This window comes from Aulostomus chinensis, chromosome 15 (genome assembly GCF_037954235.1).
Source record: "Aulostomus chinensis isolate RoL2024-O1b breed Wild chromosome 15, RoL_Achi_v1.0, whole genome shotgun sequence".
Lineage (NCBI taxonomy): Eukaryota > Metazoa > Chordata > Actinopteri > Syngnathiformes > Aulostomidae > Aulostomus > Aulostomus chinensis.
Genome location: NC_141334.1, coordinates 24,785,210 through 24,804,011, shown reverse-complemented (window position 1 = coordinate 24,804,011; position 18,802 = coordinate 24,785,210). Strand labels below are relative to the sequence as shown.

At 44.2% G+C, this 18,802-nt stretch overlaps 4 non-coding genes across 4 annotated transcripts; 2 read left to right on the top strand and 2 right to left on the bottom strand.

The window, feature by feature from the left end:
• Positions 1 to 3,757: 3,757 nt before the first annotated feature.
• Positions 3,758 to 3,829, bottom strand: trnam-cau (transfer RNA methionine (anticodon CAU)). The gene has a single exon. It is a non-coding gene; the product is annotated as a tRNA-Met (tRNA).
• Positions 3,830 to 12,619: 8,790 nt separating this feature from the next.
• On the top strand, positions 12,620 to 12,691 carry trnam-cau (transfer RNA methionine (anticodon CAU)). Its single transcript has one exon. It is a non-coding gene; the product is annotated as a tRNA-Met (tRNA).
• Positions 12,692 to 14,782: 2,091 nt separating this feature from the next.
• trnam-cau (transfer RNA methionine (anticodon CAU)) lies at positions 14,783 to 14,854 on the top strand. The gene has a single exon. It is a non-coding gene; the product is annotated as a tRNA-Met (tRNA).
• A 1,928-nt stretch (positions 14,855 to 16,782) lies between these two features.
• On the bottom strand, positions 16,783 to 16,854 carry trnam-cau (transfer RNA methionine (anticodon CAU)). Its single transcript has one exon. It is a non-coding gene; the product is annotated as a tRNA-Met (tRNA).
• Between the last annotated feature and the right edge of the window lie 1,948 nt (positions 16,855 to 18,802).

The following is an 18,802-nucleotide window of genomic DNA, read 5'->3' as shown; positions in this document are numbered from 1 at the left end:
TGTGCTTTATAAGTTGCTATTGATGAGTTTGTCAGGTAACAAATCAATAATGGTGTAAACTGTGGTCTCATCAAACATTCTACAGAATACACAAAAACTGAGAGAGACTTACCACTGAACAACAAAGAGGTACAAAAAAACACCTGAGCAGGCAGCAACAAGGGCAGAGGAGCAAACAAAGGAGGTCACACGACCCACAACCAGGCACCAAGGGGTCCCACTGGTCTGCAACACATTCGTTAGTTTGGTATAGGCATTTAACGACATAGCAATAACACAGTGAATTAAACTCAGATAATACTTAGCATCGCTGAATCTCATGCAGCATAGGGAACAGAACACATCCTGAGCTGCATTCATTAATTGGCAGGCAGACTACTTTACAATGCAATTGGATTTTTTGATTGCCTGACCATTTTCTTCAGTGTTTGGAGGTAATTTTCGAAGGGAAAGCTTTAGACATCATTCAAAGAACACTGAAAGTGTTCCACATCATCTGGCAGGTGAATCAGCGAGTGCACATTGTACACAGTAAAGGTTTTCCCATAAATTCTTTCACATTTTTTCACAAAGTACATTGCCAGATCTCTTGCATACTCCAAATAGTGATTGCGCACCTCATCAGAGTTGAACAAAATTGACACGATGACTGTCAGTGTAAGAAAATGTTGGTAGAGAGCAGGGGAAACAACTTTCCTAAGGACCAGCGGTCCAGTGTAAAGAAGAAACTGTCTCAGCTCTGTGGCCTTCCATCTGTCAATTTCTTGCAAACCCCTGGGCTGTCGAGCAAACTCTCTTGGCAGCTGTCCTTTCAAGGAATCCAGATGATTGGAAATAATGTTCCCTTGTTGCAATGACAACCTGCAAGTGTTAGGTCCCTTCCTCATGAAATTCAACATTCTCCTCACCACACCCAAACACACTAAATGCATATAATCCAACGCAAACTGATGGACACATGAGACTCCTGCCATAGTCAGTGGGGATACGTTAATTTGATGATCCTTGTATGCAAACTGACAGAACTCTTCTTCAGTCCTTTCTATGGCATCAGGTTCTTTGGGACCAAGTACAACCCTTCCTTCGTAAGTGCCTTTTGTTGTGCATTGCTCACAGGCATTGTTACTGTTGTGGTTTTTTTATGCACTTAAAAAATGCCCTGGCAGGTGCATCCCATATGAATGCCCTTACAGTCACCTGATGTGTTGTACTACCATGTACTATGCCTTCTTGATGCAACTGTTGAAGCTCGACGATAAAGTCAGACAAGTACTCCTCAACGTTATTTGGCTTTGATTGTCCACAATAGAGGGCAACAATGAAAGGTGAAAAGTCTAGAAACCTGCAGAGAATAGGCCACATTTGAGTATTTGATGACTTAAAAAGGGCTACACCATCAATGTTGAAGCACAGATCTATGCTGTTTCCACATACGCTAGGATTCTGTGACAGCAGTTTTAAAATGCCAGAGGCAATACCAAAATACGCATAGCATCCACCACATTTTTCAATTGATGTCACTTTTTTGGGCGTCTTCAGCAGCGTTCCAGCATCCTTGGGCAGCCGATGCCCTTGACGCCTCAGTATGTCCAACATTTCATTCAAGGCAGATCGCTTGCAGCTGTTTCTGGTGGCCAAGGCAGCAAGTTCCTCACCCAGATCAGGGGAGACTTCTTCAGCAGAGGGCTCAAACCCAATGTCATTGTCAGATTCTGGGTCAGAAAACTGTTCACACTCTGAGACTTCATCATTATCGTCATTGGCTAAATGCAAATCAGCTTCGTCCTCAACTACACTTGTACCACTTTCTAACATTCCAGACAGAGCATCATCAGAATTCAGGGATTCTTCAGCCAAAGCAGCAACTTCAGCATTGCGTTTCCTCCAGTTCCGAAAATATGCCATATCATGAGGCTCACTAATGCAATGCAAGGTCTCGCTCGATGGGCCGGTGGCCTGACAAGGAGCAGCAGGAGATCTAAAAATCAAAATTCAACAATTTCAGAACAGTTTTGAAACAAATAAATAATTTAAAATAATAATTAAAATATGCCACATCATTGAAATAACAGATCTACACGCTCATAATGTGCCGAAGACTTTGACTCATTCCCATATCTCAAGTTATATTTTTTCAGCGTTTGTAAAGTCTATGCAAATGTGCGAATGATGCGAATTTTCAGTCTGGTGGCGCGAATAACGTGGATTCATGAGGCGAAATATTCGCCATTCGCGCAAGTTGAAAATATTGAACTTTGCCGAAAAATTCTCGTCAAGACAGCCAATCAGCGTTTAGGAGGTCCCGACGTCACGGCTGACTGTGACTGACCAGAATGCGGACAAGTTGATCGTGACTATGTGTGGAAAACCCGGTGCAATATGACACGACATGTCAAAATTGCAAGTAGCAGTTGAATAAATTGGTGTCCATTCGTGAATTCTGTCACCGAGCCGAGCTAGCAGGTCATCAAACTGGCCAGTCGTCATCCGAAAATACCGCTTGAAGTGGCGGTTACGGAGCCTCTGGAGGAGCTCGGTTTACGGAGCGGTTCAATTCACCGAGCTGAGCTCGCCTCTAGATGGTGTTGATAACCCACATACAACGGCGTTTAGTTTCCTGACGTATTTCTGCCTTCCACGGCAGGTACAGGGCAACAGTTCTGTGAATATTCATGGTGAAATGACGGAAGGAAACGTTACTCGCTACTTGGACAGTTGAGCGAATTCGCACACAAATGGACACTGAAGTGATCCGGCGTCAAATTCGCGCCAATGACGTGACGCGAAATTCACATTTGCGTCCGGTGTGAACGTAACAGGAACACCCACCACCTTTCCACCATCTCATCCTCCATGCTAAATTTCTTTACTACTTAAATTAAAAAGAATAATTCAGTTCTGCGCCAACCGAGGCGGGGGCGGGCATAGCGGACACACAAGGCAAAACTCGGTGGAATGCCGCCGAAGCGCTGAATGCGCATCAAATTCACACCAATTTGATTGTTTTGATGTCAGGTATAAAGCAGCAACGGTAATTTGATGTCAAATATTTTGACTTACAATGTGTAGCACAGTAACCTGATGTAGGATTGATCCCTTTGTAGGATCTTTTTCCAAAAATAAGGATGTCTTAACCTCTGCAAGCCATTTATAATAGTAGTCAAAATCTTGACTATTTTTTAACGTTAAATTGTTCTCAAGGTGCCCGCTGGGTAGCCACTGGGAGCGTGTGTGTGTGTGTGTGTGTGTGTGTTTGTGTCTTTATGTGCAGATTTTCCCCTGGAACAACTGATTTTATTTGAAGCAAGAGCCTCCAGATCAAAGTCAGAATTCATGATGATGTCATCAGGGCTTTGATATTGTATTTATTTGTACTTAGAATTCTGTCTTTGATCTCAGGACGACATGAAAGAAACACAATAAAAAAGTATATAAGAGCACATTCAGCTTCATTAGAAATGTGTTAGTCCTGCCATGGACTGGCGACTTATCAAGGATAAACCCTGCCCCTCGCCTGAAAGCTGCTGGGATAGGCTCCACCCCCCACGAACCAATGCAGATCATCAATATAGAAATGGAAATTTATCTGTGAGGTTAAATTGAACACCTCTATCAGTAAACTTCTGCTTCAGTCAAAAGTAGACTGTTATTAACACTCAGAATGGTTTGTGGTTCTGCAGGAAGACCAGTTTCTTTTCCACCCTGTTTTAACAGATAAACATCTCTGAACAATCACGTTTATTTTGGACTTTTCATTTAGCAGAGGATGGTTTCGATCCATCGACCTCTGGGTTATGGGCCCAGCACGCTTCCGCTGCGCCACTCTGCTCTACCATTTATTGAACAGGCTTTGCTTTAGGAGTGCAGGATTGTGACAAGAACAGGAATTTGAGTCTTGAATGTTTCACAATTTGTCTGTGAAGCAGGAGGTCTTGTAGAAACAGGGACTGACCTGACACCAGCTCCCTCATGGAACAATGGTTCATTCATTCATCGCTGCCAGTTGGCCTCAAAACACACAAAACACCAATTAATTCCAGTCTATTGGAGCCTAAAATGAAAGTCCATCACACACGGTGGCTCCGCTGTGGCTCACACAGGTGGGTGAGGCTGAGCGCTCCAGTCTGCTCTGTGGAGTCATCAGACATCTGCACCACTCAGAGATTTGGTTGGTCTCTTTGAAAAAATGCCAACAAACTAAAATCCTGTTGAATCCAGGAAGTTCTTGTTTCACTCTCATCCACGTCCCATGAAAAAGAGAACCTACTCATTCATTCAGCTTCTGTGAAAGCGTCCTACCCAGCTCACTTTGAGTCCATTTTTTAAAACTTTTGTGATGAAAAACACACAGACCAGAACATTAAAACATGGAAATATCTTTCAGCATTTGATCATACAATATCACTGTCTCGTCTGTTTGCATGTTCTATTAATCAGATTGAATCATCAATGGATGTTATAGGAGGTGTGTCTGTTTCTGGTGAAGCCTGTTTGGTCTGGGGGGGGTTAAGATGGTGGGGGCTGTTTCAGCTCTGGTGGTGAAGGCTTTCGCCATGACAATCAGACTCTCATCTGTCCTTCATATTCCCTGAAATGTGCAGTGTGGACCTCACACACTGAATTTAGTCTGAAAACTCTTCATGAACAGCAGGAGACTCAGAGTCTCTGTGGTGCAATCGGTCAGTGCTCAGCTGTTAACCCAGAGGCTGGTGGTTGGAGCCCACCCAGGGACCAGGACCAGGCTTTACTGGTGCTGAGGACTCTTGATCAGCTGGTGAGTTGCTCGTTGATCTCAACATTGGTTTGTTTCATCCTGAGTAGTTTGATCCTAGCAGAGTCGTTGCTTCAGTTTGAATGTGGACGGACAGATAGACCCTCCACAGCAGAGGCACCTGACAGAGCTCTTGATGAGGCCCTTTCGTCATTCAATGAAGTCATCGTGTGGAGGGGGCTGGGGGGGGGGGGCACTGGCTTGGATGCTACAGCTAAGGTTCGCGAGGTGGTGGAGAAATGTGAGAGAGCTCTACCAGCTGGAGCCTCTTGGGTCACGGGAGGCTTCCCTCCTGGAGGTGGCAATGATGAGTTTTAAAATCCGCTCCTCTTTCATGCTGACTTGTTTGATTGTGTTTCCTCTTTCATTCATGTGTGATTTTAATCGCAGCTCTCTAAACCTGAATGGAGCCAGAGCCGATTTTAAAAGAGCTGCTCTTCTTAAACTCATGGAGATCAAGAGGATCCCCGCCATGTTTGTCCAGGAGACCCACAGCATAACAGTCAGTGAATGGGAAGGCAGGAAGGCTTTTAATGGGGGTCATTTTAAGTCCCAAGTCCAGCTGTAGCAGAGGGTGGACTTTGATTCTCCAGGAGGTTTTTATACCGGTTTCTTTGGATTTGGAGGAAATCATTCCAGGTGTTGAAAGAAAGAGAGAGCAGCTTTGGAAAATGTTCAACTTGTGTTTTTAAATGTCTTTGCACCAACAAATGTTTGGACAGGACGGCTTTTTAAACAGTTTAGACGACACCGTTCAACATTGAATCTGATGGGTTCATGTTTTTAGGAGGGGATGTGAGCTGCACAGAGAAGCTCTTTGAGACAGGAAGCATTCAGAGCTCCATCCTGCTTCTTCCAGCAGGATCCACGGATCCCACAAACACAGCAGCTGTCTGGTGTGGAGGGTTTTTAACCACCTGGACTCACTCAACAGGTGACTTGTTACCAAAAGTGTGTGCACCAAGTTACACACATATCCGAGCGAGAGAGAAAGAGAGAGCTTGACATTTAATAATCCAGTCTTCTTAATGACACCCAGATACATCGAGCGTCAGCGTGAGTTCTGTCAGGCTGTGGTAGTCAAGCGCTATTGGCTTCCCGTCCGTCAATCAACTGATCAATCAGCCGATCTACAGCTGCTCCGCATCAGCTGATCAAATCCCTCGCTTCTGATTGGCCCCTCTCAACTTAAATATCATCCGGCCTCAGCTACCGCTCTGCTAGCTTCTGGTTTATGCTGCTCTGCCTGCTGTTATCTGCTGCTCCTGCTGCTCCTGCTGCTCCTGCTGGCAACCCTCCACCTCCCCAGCTCCACCTTGTCGTGTATATATGGCATAGTTCGTTCCATGTCATGTCGCTTGCTCTGCTCACAGGGGTATAATTGCTCTTCCAGTCTTAAACTGGGAGAACCTTCCCTCACGCTGCTGGTCCCCTGTTTCATGGTGCTAATGAAAAATTATCAGGGGACTCCCCTGAACAGAGCCATACTGCCAATTGTACTATAATAAACAAATCAAGCTCATTATCATCTGTTTTTCTTGACATGAATGGACCTGACAGAATTACGACTGTCAACAGTTTTTATGTCCTCCCCATTAACAAGGACGTCAGGTTGCTGATCTACATCACACCTCTTGATGGAGAAATACATGGCTACTGTCTTGCTCACATTAAGAGTAAGACAATTGTATGTCAGCCAATCTGACACTCTGTTTAAGGCTGAGGTAAGTTTTCATGCAGCTTGTTCTCTAGTTTTGGCATGGACATAAATAACTATCGTCTGCATACATTTGCGTGTGAACATCTGGGCAAATCAAGGGTACATCATTAATATATAGACTAAATAAAATTGGTCCCTGGGGCACTCCAGTGGTGCTATTAGACAGGGTGGAGCATGTGTCAATAATTCCTGTACACTGCTCTCTTGAAACTAAATAGGATTCCATCTATGACAAAGCATTCGCAGAGAAATCAAGCTGTGAGGGTTTGGACAACAAAACATTATGATTTACTGTGTCAAACGCCTTCCTAAAATCCAGGAAGACAGCACCAACTACACCACCTCCGTCAAGCTTAGATTTAATTTGCTCTATAAAGTAACAAAGGCCGTTTCCGTTGAATGATTTGCCCGAAATCCAAACTGCATAGGGTGCAGTAGGGAGTGGCCCTCCAAGTAGGCTATCAGCTGGTCACATACAACCCTTTCAGTTATTTTAGAGATGGTAGGGAGGGTGCTGATAAGCCTATGAACTGAGACATTGGCTGCATCCCCAGATTTAAAGATGGGGGTTATTACTGCTGTCTTCCAGGCGGTAGGAAAGTAAGTTTGTGCAATGGATAAATTGACCAAGTGAGTAAAAGGAGAACAAAGAATATTTGCAAACTTTTTAACAAATGCACAGTCACAGTCAAAAATGTCATTTGCCTTGGAATTTCTGAGCTGCTTCAGGATTTTAGCTACAGACACTTCTGTCACTTCTGAGATGTTAAAGGATGGAATATCGTCTTTCACAAATGTAATGATTTTCTCTCTTGCGCCAAAACCTAATGCTAGATCATGAATTGAATCAATAAAGTAACTCTTGGAAATTTGGACTTTGTCCTGGATGAGGGTCCCCTGCACTTGCAATTCATCCCCAATACATTTTTTTATTGCTGTCTTTCTTAAGAGCTCTATTAATATTTTGCCATGTTTTCCTGGAGTTCCCTGGGTTAGGGTTAGGTCATTTATAATGTTAATAAAAAAATTTGCTTTGGCCTTTCTCAACTTATTCACAACTTTGTTATGTAGCTGCTGAAAGGTTCTCCTATCACTTGCTAACCCAGATTTAAGTACAATTTTCAATGCGTGATCCCTTTGACGCATTAAGTCCCAAACTTGATCACAAAGCCAAGGTAGATTTTTTGTTTTTCTTGAGAATTTAACATTTTTGCTAAAATCGCCTTAATCCTGTTAATCATAGTCATTCGGTTCTCAGAGGCATTTTCAAGCTCCCTAGTAGACAAGATCTCATTCCAATTCTGTTGCTTAAACTGACATTCAAATTCACTAATAAGTCTCTTTGGTACAATACTTGAGGTTCTTCTATTTTCCTGTCGGTACATAAACCTTTGTTTTGTTAATTTCCTTGATATCAGTGTTAAATTATGATCTGATAATCCAGTTAAGAAATTAAATGTTTTTGTTATTCTCTCTGGCTTATTACTAAATATGAAATCAATTTGTGTTTGAGATGATGGTGTGATTCTGGTGGGGCCTTGGATTAGTTGAGTGAGGTTAAAGTGCTTTGTTAGAAGCAGCCCATAGGTCACCGCGACAGCTGAAGATAGACCCAGGGTTTCGGTGGATATCTCCTGCAAGTAGCAGCGTCATAACGAGGTATCCGAGAGATCTTCTCAGTTGTTCTGATGGTCCTTCTCTCTCCCTGGATCGAATCTGCCTCGTCGGGGAAGCCGCTTTGCCATGGTTCAACATCATGGAGTATGAGATGTATTGACCCCGTGGATCAAAGGTAACAAGTTCATTTTGTTTTTGCTGGTGTAGATTCGTTGTTATCCAACAACAATGCACAGACAAAGCCAGAACTGTAACGATGTAACTTGCAATTATGGCCGACTGTATCAAATCAGTGATAAATCTGCGCTGTTTAATCTTAATGTTAAAACAAAAACCAGGTCGATTATTGATTAATTTTGAAGTGGCGTTTCCGGCACCGGTCGCACCTGCCTTGCAATGGGAGCGTTCTGCCATCTTTCTCTCGTGTGTCGTCATCTTCCAGGACCTTAACTTCTTTCTCAAGCTGTTCAAATCATCCATGCCACCCGTGTGTTTCGTGTACTGCTGGATGAAAATTTTGATTTGTGTTTTTTCGACCTCCCACCACCAAGCTCAGTTTTCAAAATCATTTTTACTCAGCCTCCACTGCCCCCAGAAATCAGAGAAGAACTGTTCAAAATTTTGGTTATGAATCAGCCTCACATTAAAATGCCAGTATGGACAGTGTCAAGAAGTCACCTGCAAGGAAGTATCTACCACAAGCAAATGATGGTCTGAGGAACCTACAGGTGACATTGTGGCCCTAAGAAGCCTGTTGTTGTATGCTTGGTCCCTGTGTGGGCAGGATGAACATTTGTGACCAGTGTCACCCCATTCAAAGCATTTCATGTTGCCAGAACTAGCATACACAGTGTAGAACCTGTTTTCAAACTTTACTTTAAAGGACACCTCCAGAGTTTGCAAGGGATCATTTAAATACATGAACCCCTGCCTCCTCAGAGACTGAACGTGCTGCAGTCTGGCATCTCATACTCCATGATGTTGAACCATGGCAAACGTGCTGCAGTCTGGCGTCTTTACAGCCCAGACGAACTGTTCTGAAACCACTTGCAACCACGTCAGTTCTTTTTCAATCATCTGGTTTGGGATGAAAGGAGGAAGATAGATAGATAGATAGATAGATAGATGCTTTATTAATCGCCAAGGGGAAATTCCATTCCACACTCAAATGCCTGATACAGCTAACACACACAGTCACAACTATTACAGGTTAATTGTAATAATGGTACACTTCAGAATTAACAGCAGCACATATACATTTGTTGTGAATGTACGCTAAACTTGAACAGTCCGTTGACCCAGTAGAGGCAAGTGAGAGTGAGGCCTGCTGCCAGACTACAAGGTCGGCGCTGCCACCCCAAGGGAGGTGGAGAGGGCAGAGGCAGGGGTCAGGAACACACGGGGGAGGATAGTACGTGCCATTTGCGTCACAAAGAATGACAGTCAGACAGAAAAGAAGAGGAGGAGTGCGACTGCTCTCGCCGAGTCCCAAGGAGAACACCTGACATGGTGATACGGGTCGATGGCACATACAGCCGTGAAACGGTATCAAGCACCAGGACTTTGTCAACCGACAGGTGAACCAAACACTCCTCCCGGACAAAAGCCCCCACGGCTTTACTCATCCGAGAGCCACGTGATGTTACTGTGTCCCATCTGATCACCTGAACCTGTCCCCCAGTGTCCCGAGCATCAGCCACAACTCTGACCCCGTGTCTGATCGACATGGGAGGCGAGCCCTCCTCAGGGAGGGACACCATGGTTCCCAGCACAAACGCCACTAATTAAGTCATTTCAACAAGAACCACAAATCATTGAATTAAACACCTCTTACCTGTCACCAAGAAAAACATGCAGAAACTGGAAACAAGGTGTCACAAAGTTTCCCCCCTCATTCAGCTGCACTAAACACTCCACAGCCACTCACACACTCAGACTCCCAGCATGCAATGCAGGAGAGGAGAGAGAGAGAGAAGCCTCGATGCCTCCCCTCCCATCACAAAGGATCAAACTGATCTCAAAATTCTTTGATCAGAATTCTTTTTACTCCTTGAAATATCTATCATTACATTGTCACAGATGCTCCATTATTATTGCAGTACCATAAACAATATTACAAATATATTTCCATGGATGGGAACCGATTTAATATTTTGCAGGATATTACACTGTATTCCCCTTTTTAGAAGAGAGACTTTAATCTCTGGCTTTGATGTCTAAGTTCTGACTCTGATGTCTTTGGTGGTGACTGAATTCTACCACCTGACAGACTGTGAAGGCTCGTATTTGTGATGTCATCCATAAATACATGAAGGTCTTGTTTCAATGTCAGGGATTCAATCAGAGCAGCACGGTGGTGCAGTGGTCAGGACTTTCGCCTCACAGTAAAAAGGTTCCTGGTTTGAGCCCCGGCTGGAGCACGGGGTCTTTCTGGGTGAGTCTCCATGTTCTCCCTGTTCCTGCTTGGGTTCTCTCTGCTACTCCAGCTTCCTCCCACAGTCCAAAGACATCAAGAGGGGACCAGGTTAATCTAGACTCTAAATTGACTGTAGGCGTGGCTGGGAGAGCCAATGGTTGTCTGTCTCTATGTGTTGGCCCTGCCATGGACTGGTGACCCATCCAGGGGGAAGGCTGTTGGGATAGGCTCCACCCCGCCCTCCCTCCCCCCGTGATTCTTAACAGAGTAAGTGGTAGAAAATGGATGGATGGATTGATGGGAGATCTGTCACTATTGGTTACCCCGGGGTCATGACTGGACGGAAGACTGTAGGTTCAACTCCTGGCTAGTTAAGTTCAAACTTCTTACTCAAACGTTTTCACACCTTAAGTGTGAACCTTTGACAAAACTCAACTGAATCCTACAAGGTTGCCTCCCTTTGCTACTGTAAAAATTAATACATGTATGGATCCTGCTGCCTCTCACATGTTAAGCTGGCGCTTGACTGATGGCACAAAATCAAAAATTTCCCGTGTGTCATCAACATCTCCTGAAAATTAAATGATGGGATCTGTTACGTTTTTGAATCAGAATCAGGAGAAATGTGCCCTGATAAAAAAGTCATAATTCTTAATTTTGATTTTGATTTCTTCACTCCTACACAAGAGAGTTAAAGTGTTGGCTGGCTTGGAGCAGCTGCTGCTTCAGAATGGGACGAGCCTCAGGACTTTCCAGTGAACTGAGAGCTCAGCGCTCGAAAACAGTGGAGATGGTTGTGGACTTAAGAAAGAACTCAGCCCTGCCCCCATCACCCTCTGTCACTCCACCATTGACACTGTGGAGTCTCTTCGCTACCTGGGAACCATCATCTCCCAGGACCTCAAGTGGGAGCCAAACATCAGCTCCCTCATCAAGAAACCATAGCAGAGGATGTGCTTCCTGCAGCAGCTGAAGAAATTCTGTCTGCCAAAGACAATGATGGTGCACTTCTACACAGCCATCACTGAGTCCATCCTCACTTCCTCCGTCACCATCTGGTGAAGGACAGGGAAGGACTGAGGAAAAACTCCATAGAAAACCTTTTTAACAGGGCAAAAATCTGAGAAACCTCAGGGTGAGCAACAGAGGAGGGATCCCTCACCCAGGACAGACAGACGTGCAGTAGATGTTGTTACGGACAAGAAAACAGTTTACAATGCAGAATGTGAGAAACATGGAAATGTTAATAACAGCTGAAGAAGGAAGCATCTGGAAGGGGAGGCAGGGAGAGCAAGCCAGCTTGATGGGGGACTGGATGGCAGACTGGTTCATGGAAGGGGAGCGCAGGCCGGTGTAACAGTAGTATCTAAGAGCAATCTTTTATTGTTAATGATTTTATTTCATCACATTTTATTTTCCTTGTTGAAACTTGGTCAGATTCTGAAGTTCCTCTCATTCAGGCGTCCTCATGGTCATAGTTTTTGGAATAATCTTAGGCTCTCTGGTTGGGGGCGGGGGGGGGGGGTGCTGCTTCATTTGGATAAATGCTGAGTGGAAATGGATATCCTCAACAGTGTGATCTCGTTATCACAAAGGTTTTAAAAAATGGACTCAAAGTGAGCTGGGTAGGACGCTGTCACAGAAGCTGAATGAATGAGTGGGTTCTCTGTTTCATGGGACGTGGATGAGAGTGAAACAAGAACTTCCTGGATCCAACAGGATTTTAGTTTGTTGGCATTTTTTCAAAGAGACCAACAAAATCTCTGAGTGGTGCAGATGTCTGATGACTCCACAGAGCAGACTGGAGCGCTCAGCCTCACTCACCTGTGTGAGCCACAGCGGAGCCACCGTGTGTGATGGAGTTTCATTTTAAGCTCCAAGAGACTGGATTTAATCGGTGTTTTGTGTGTTTTGAGGCCGACTGGCAGCGATGAATGAATGAACCATTGTTCCATGAGGGAGCTGGTGTCAGGTCAGTCACTGTTTCTACAAGACCTCCTGCTTCAGAGACAAATGGTGAAACATTCAAGACTCAAATTCCTGTTCTTGTCACAATCCTGCACTCCTAAAGCGAAGCCTGTTCAATAAAAGGTAGAGCAGAGTGGCGCAGCGGAAGCGTGCTGGGCCCATAACCCAGAGGTCGATGGATCGAAACCATCCTCTGCTAAATGAGAAGAACAAAATAAACCTGTTTGTTTAGAGATGTTTATGTGTTAAAACAGGGTGGAAAAGAAACTGGTCTTCCTGCAGAAACACAAACCATTCTGAGTGTTAATAACAGTCTTCTTTTGACTGAAGCAGAAGTTTACTGCTAGAGGTGTTCAATTTAACTCACAGATAAATTTCCATTTCTATACTGATGATCTGCAAAGGTTCTTGGGGGGTGGAGCCTATCCCAGCAGTTTTGGGGCGAAGGGTGGGGTTTATCCTGGAGAGGTCGCCAGTCCGTGGCAGGGCCAACACATATAAACTGACTGTTTATAAAAATGTTCATCCCCAGTTTTCAGTTAGAGACAGAATTTAAGTGTGAAAGAGTTTTTGTATCTTCAATTTAATTCTAAGTGTTCTGAACAAATTCTACTATTAAACAGTCAAAATGTTTTCTAATGAAGCTGAATGTGCTCTTATATACTTTTTATTGTTTCTTTCATGTCCTCCTGATATCAAAGACAGAATTGTAGGTACAAATAAATACACCATCAAACCCTGATGACATCATCGTTAATTCTGACTTGGATCTGGAGGCTCTTGCTTTAATCTTGACTTTGATGTCTGTGTAGGTTCTCATTCATCCAGGTCATCGTAGATCGAAGCGAAGTAAAATCTGGTTAACTGGACGTAAGTTTATCTTGAAGACGTTTCACCTCTCATCCGAGAGGCTTCTTCAGTTCTAGTGAAGAGTGTGGAAACTCCAGCTTATAAACCTATGTGGGAGTGGTAAGTGCTATTGTGGTGGAAACGACCCTCCCGAGACTCACCTGGCCTCCCCAAACGACAGTCGTTGTGCGGTGTCAGGGAGTTTCAGGGGTGGTCGTTCGGGAGTTTCACCGACCACTCAGATGCTAATGGGCTGTGCTGGCATCAGCCGTTCCACATGGGTCTTTCAGCTGAGCTCTTTGGGGAAGCTTTGAAAGGACTTGGTTGTAAATAGGTGAAAGGAAATGTCGCAGTCCACCTCCTCTGTTCAAAGATGGTTTCTCTATCCTGACGTGGATGGCTTCTTTAACTCCTCTTTCAAACCATCTGTCCTCTCTGTCGAGGATTTGGACATGGTCGTCCTGGAAGGAGTGGCTTTCCTCCTTGAGGTGGAGGAAAACCGCTGAGTCCTGTCCTCCAGAGTTGGCTCTTCTATGTTGGGCCATGCGCTTGTTGAGGGGCTGTTTGGTTTCCCCTATGTAGAGATCCGTGCAGGCCTCACTGCATCTGACAGCGTATACCAGATTGCTTTTCTGGCTGTGAGGGGTGGGATCTTTGGGGTGAACCAGTCTTTGTCTCAGAGTGTTGTCTGGTTTAAAAGACACAGGGATGCGGTGCTTATTATAGATTCTCCTTAATTTCTCAGAAACCCCTGCCACATAGGGGATCACTATGTTTTTTCTCCTGCCTTCTTCATCTTCCCTCCTCCTGGAGCTCTCCTCCTGTCTGGACCTGGAAGAGGATTTTACAAAGGTCCAGTCTGGGAAGCCACAAGTTTTAAGTGCTCTTTTCAGATGCTGCTGTACTTTGATCTGACTCATGTTTCCTGACAGGTTGCTGTTTCCACTCCAGAGCCAACAGTAGTTGATCCTATCAGACCAGTCTGATGAACTCAGCTTTTCACTTCATCAATGGAATCACTAATGTGAATATGTTTTGCTTCATGATGTTGAGGGAGGGTTTGTTCAGATGATTCTAGGAGAATCAATGATGACATCAATATTTAACATGAACATCAATCAAGAACGACTTGTTTGAACTGAACATACTGGATACTGTGGTGCCTGATGAGGACACAACTGTGGTACAAAGTTGCAAACGAGGGTCTTTGGAGTAAGATTTAGAAAAGATGGTTTCCAAATCAAATCACTTGTTACAAGGGAAAGTCTGCACATCAACACACACACACACACACACACACACACACACACACACTCCCAGTGACTAACTAACATTCTAATTCTCTTATAATGTTATTCTTTGAACTAACATTCAAGACTCAAATTCCTGTTCTTGTCACAATCCTGCATTCCTAAAGCAAAGCCTGCTCAACAAATGGTGGAGCAGAGTGGCGCAGCGGAAGCGTGCTGGGCCCATAACCCAGAGGTCGATGGATCGAAACCATCCTCTGCTAAATGAAAAGACCAAAATAAACCTGATTATTTAGAGATGTTTATCTGTTAAAACACGGTGGAAAAGAAACTGGTCTTCCTGGAGAACCACAAACCATTCTGAGTGTTAATAACAGTGTCCTTTTGACTGAAGCAGAAGTTTACTGATAGAGGCGTTCAATTTATCCTAACAGATAAATTTCTATTTCTATATTGATGATCTGCAATGGTACAAGGGGGGTGGAGCCTATCCCACCAGCTTTCGGGCAAGGGGCGGGGTTTATCCTGCAGAGGTCGCCAGTCCCTGACAGGGCCAACACATATAAACAAACTGATTTAAAAATGTTCATCCCCAGTTTTCAGATCGATTTAAGTGTGGAAGAATTTTTGTATCTTCAATTTAATTCTAAGTGTTCTGAACAACTTCTACTATTAAACAGTCAAAATGTTTTCTCATGAAGCTGAATGTGCTCTTATATACATTTTATTTTGTTTCTTTCATGTCCTCCTGAGTTCAAAGACAGAATTCTAGGTACAAATAAATACACTATAAAAGCCCTGATGACATCATCATAAATTCTGACTTTGATCTGGAAGCTCTTGCTTCAAAAAAAATCAGTTGTTCCAGGGGAAAGTCTGCACATAAACACACACACACACACACACACACACACACACACACACACTGGCTAACACATATTTGTCATCACTTAAACCTCCACTGGAGGATTGAAAAAGATTCCATATGTTGGTCAACCAGAGAAGCTTCAACTGGTGAATCACACAACCATGCATGAAGGTCATAATCAATGTTGAATTAATTTAAAAGCTGCCCTCAACCTGCAGGATGAACTCCTTCACTATGTGGGTGGTTCAAAGTCACTGGTTTCATTCCAGCTTTGACCTGAGCACGTGTTCATTCACATTTCCAGTAGCAGGGTGATACTTTCTCACACTTGTGGACAAACGTCGGCATTCTTCAAACAGCAGCTCCTCTGAACAACAAAAGAAGAAGCACAAGTATTCTGGAGAATGAGGGCATCGATCCCACTACCTCTCGCATGCTAAGCGAGCGCTCTACCATTTGAGCTAATTCCCCTGCTAATGGCCACACCAGATAATGCAGCTTGACCTTCATGCATGGTTGTGTGATTCACCAGTTGAAGCTTCTCTGGTTGACCAACATGTGGAATCTTTTTGAATCGTCCATTGGAGGTTTAAGTGATGACAAATATGTGTTATTCACTGGGAGCGTGTGTGTGTGTGTATGTGTGTGTGGGTGTGTGTGTGTGTGTGTTTGTTTGTGTGTTTATGTGCAGACTTTCCCCTGAACAACTGATTTTATTTGAAGCAAGAGCGTCCAGATCAAAGTCAGAATTTATGATGATGTCATCAGGGCTTTGATGGTGTATTTATTTGTACCTAGAATTCTGTCTTTAATCTCAGGAGGACATGAAAGAAACACAATAAAAAAGTACATAAGAGCACATTCAGCTTCATGAGAAAACACTTGAACTGTTTCACAGTAGAATTGTTTTGAAACAGTTTACAACACTTAGAATTAAATTGAAGATACAAAAAAATCGTCCACACTTAAATCCTGTCTCTAACTGAAAACTGGGAATGAACATTTTTTTAATCATTCTTTTTATATGTGTTGGCCCCGCCATAGACTGGCGACTTATCCGGGATAAAACCCGCCCCTCGCCCGAAAGCTGCTGGGATAGGCTCCACCCCCCTCGTACCATAGCAGATCATCAGTATAAAAATGGAAATTTATCAGTGAGGTTAAATTGAACACCTCTATCAGTAAACTTCTGCTTCAGTCAAAAGTGGACTGTTATTAACACTCAGAATGGTTTGTGGTTCTGCAGGAAGACCAGTTTCTTTTCCACCCTGTTTTAACAGATAAACATCTCTAAACAATCACGTTTATTTTGGTCTTTTCATTTAACAGAGGATGGTTTCGATCCATCGACCTCTGGGTTATGGGCCCAGCACGCTTCCGCTGCGCCACTCTGCTCTACCATTTATTGAACAGGCTTTGCTTTAGGAGTGCAGGATTGTGACAAGAACAGGAATTTGAGTCTTGAATGTTTCACCATTTGTCTCTGAAGCAGGAGGTCTTGTAGAAACAGGGAGTGACCTGACACCAGCTCCCTCATGGAACAATGGTTCATTCATTCATCCCTGCCAGTTGGCCTCAAAACACACAAAACACCAATTAAATCCAGGCTCTTGGAGCCTAAAATGAAACTCCATCACACAGGGTGGCTCTGCTGTGGCTCACACAGGTGGGTGAGGCTGAGCGCTCCAGTCTGCTCTGTGGAGTCATCAGACATCTGCACCACTAAGAGATTTGGTTGATCTCTTTGAAAAAATGCCAACAAACTAAAATCTTGTTGAATACAGAAAGTTCTTGTTTCAGTCTCATCCACGTCACATGAAAAAGAGAACCTACTCATTCATTCAGCTTCTGTGACAGCGTCCTACCCAGCTCACTTTGAGTCCATTTTTTAAAACTTTTGTGATAACGAGATCACACTGTTGAGGATTTCCATTTCCACTCAGCATTTTTCCAAGTGAAGCAGACCACCCCCCCCCCCCGCCCAAAACCAGAGAGCCTAAGATTATTCCAAAAACTATGACCATGAGGACGCCTGAATGAGAGGAACTTCAGACTCTGACCAAGTTTCAAAAAGGAAAATAAAATGTGCTAAAATAAAATCATTACCAATTAAAGATGGCTCTTAGATTCCACAGACAACCCTTTGAAAGTGAGTGACTAAACTGACTAGCAGGAAGAATTTTGATAGTAATCAAGTCAGACAGAACCCACCTGTGCAAACACATACTAACAGGTTTTTTTGACAGTCTTGCTGTGTAATGTACTGGAGTACTTGACACCTGTATGGTGGCAGATAAATTATTGAGGGAGGAAAGGTGCTCTTCATGATGAGTGGGAGTGGCTACTGGCTCAGGGTCATGCTGACATGAGCATCAATCAGAATGAAAAGCAATGAACTTCATGAAGTTTTGTCAAACTCCTTTCATGTTGGGGTGTGGGCCATCAGATCTGTGAAGGACAGGATCGGTCCAAAAACAGTCAAAGTTGCTGATAAAACCAGAACCAGTTGCAGTCCAGAAGTCTTTCAGCCATTCATGCAGACCGTAAAGACGGCTGAAAAGCTCCCTGCATTTGGAAGGAGCAGGGATGGGGCCAGAAGAAACACAGAATTGAAATTACAAGATACTGGAGTTGGACATGAAGTGTGATTGACTGCCTCTTCATGACGTCATTGGTGCACACCTGTATAATCAGAATGTGAGCTGAGGGGTGGAGATCGATGAGTACTGGGGACAGTTTGATAACGTCCACAACTTTGGCAGCAGGAAGACAGTTGGTGATAGCACCTGGGAGTTCAACAGACCTGATGATTGAATCACCAATGACAAGGATTTCAGCCACCATCGTAAACAGAGAGTTCAGATGAGAGAGAAAACCTGCTGTCAGCCTCACCAGCGAGGGCAGTGGCAGAGGCAGCAGAATTGAATGAAGCAGTATCAACCGGCAAGTCTCAGCTGGAGGTGATGTCACCACTGGCTTTAGTCATAACCAGTGCTCCAGCGAGCAGCAGGGACTTTGGTGAAGGACCAGTAGAAGCGCTCTCAGAGTTGGAGACAGCAAGAGGACAGAGACAACCACAGAGTTTCCCATGGGAAACCGTTGGATCCACTCAGGACGGGCTGCTCCAGAGAGGTCGAGGCACCCGTAGCCACACGGTCAGGGAGCTCTTTGAGCACCGCAAAGTAGTTTGACACCTGAAGAAGGACATCTGGAGAGAATTGAGGAAAAGAAATCCGCCTCCCCTTCTCCACAACCGACATACACAGGAGAGGATGGATATCAGATGAGCCGAGAGCAATATTATTTGCTGGATTCTCAGAGCTGCGGGGCCATCCAGGTGCAG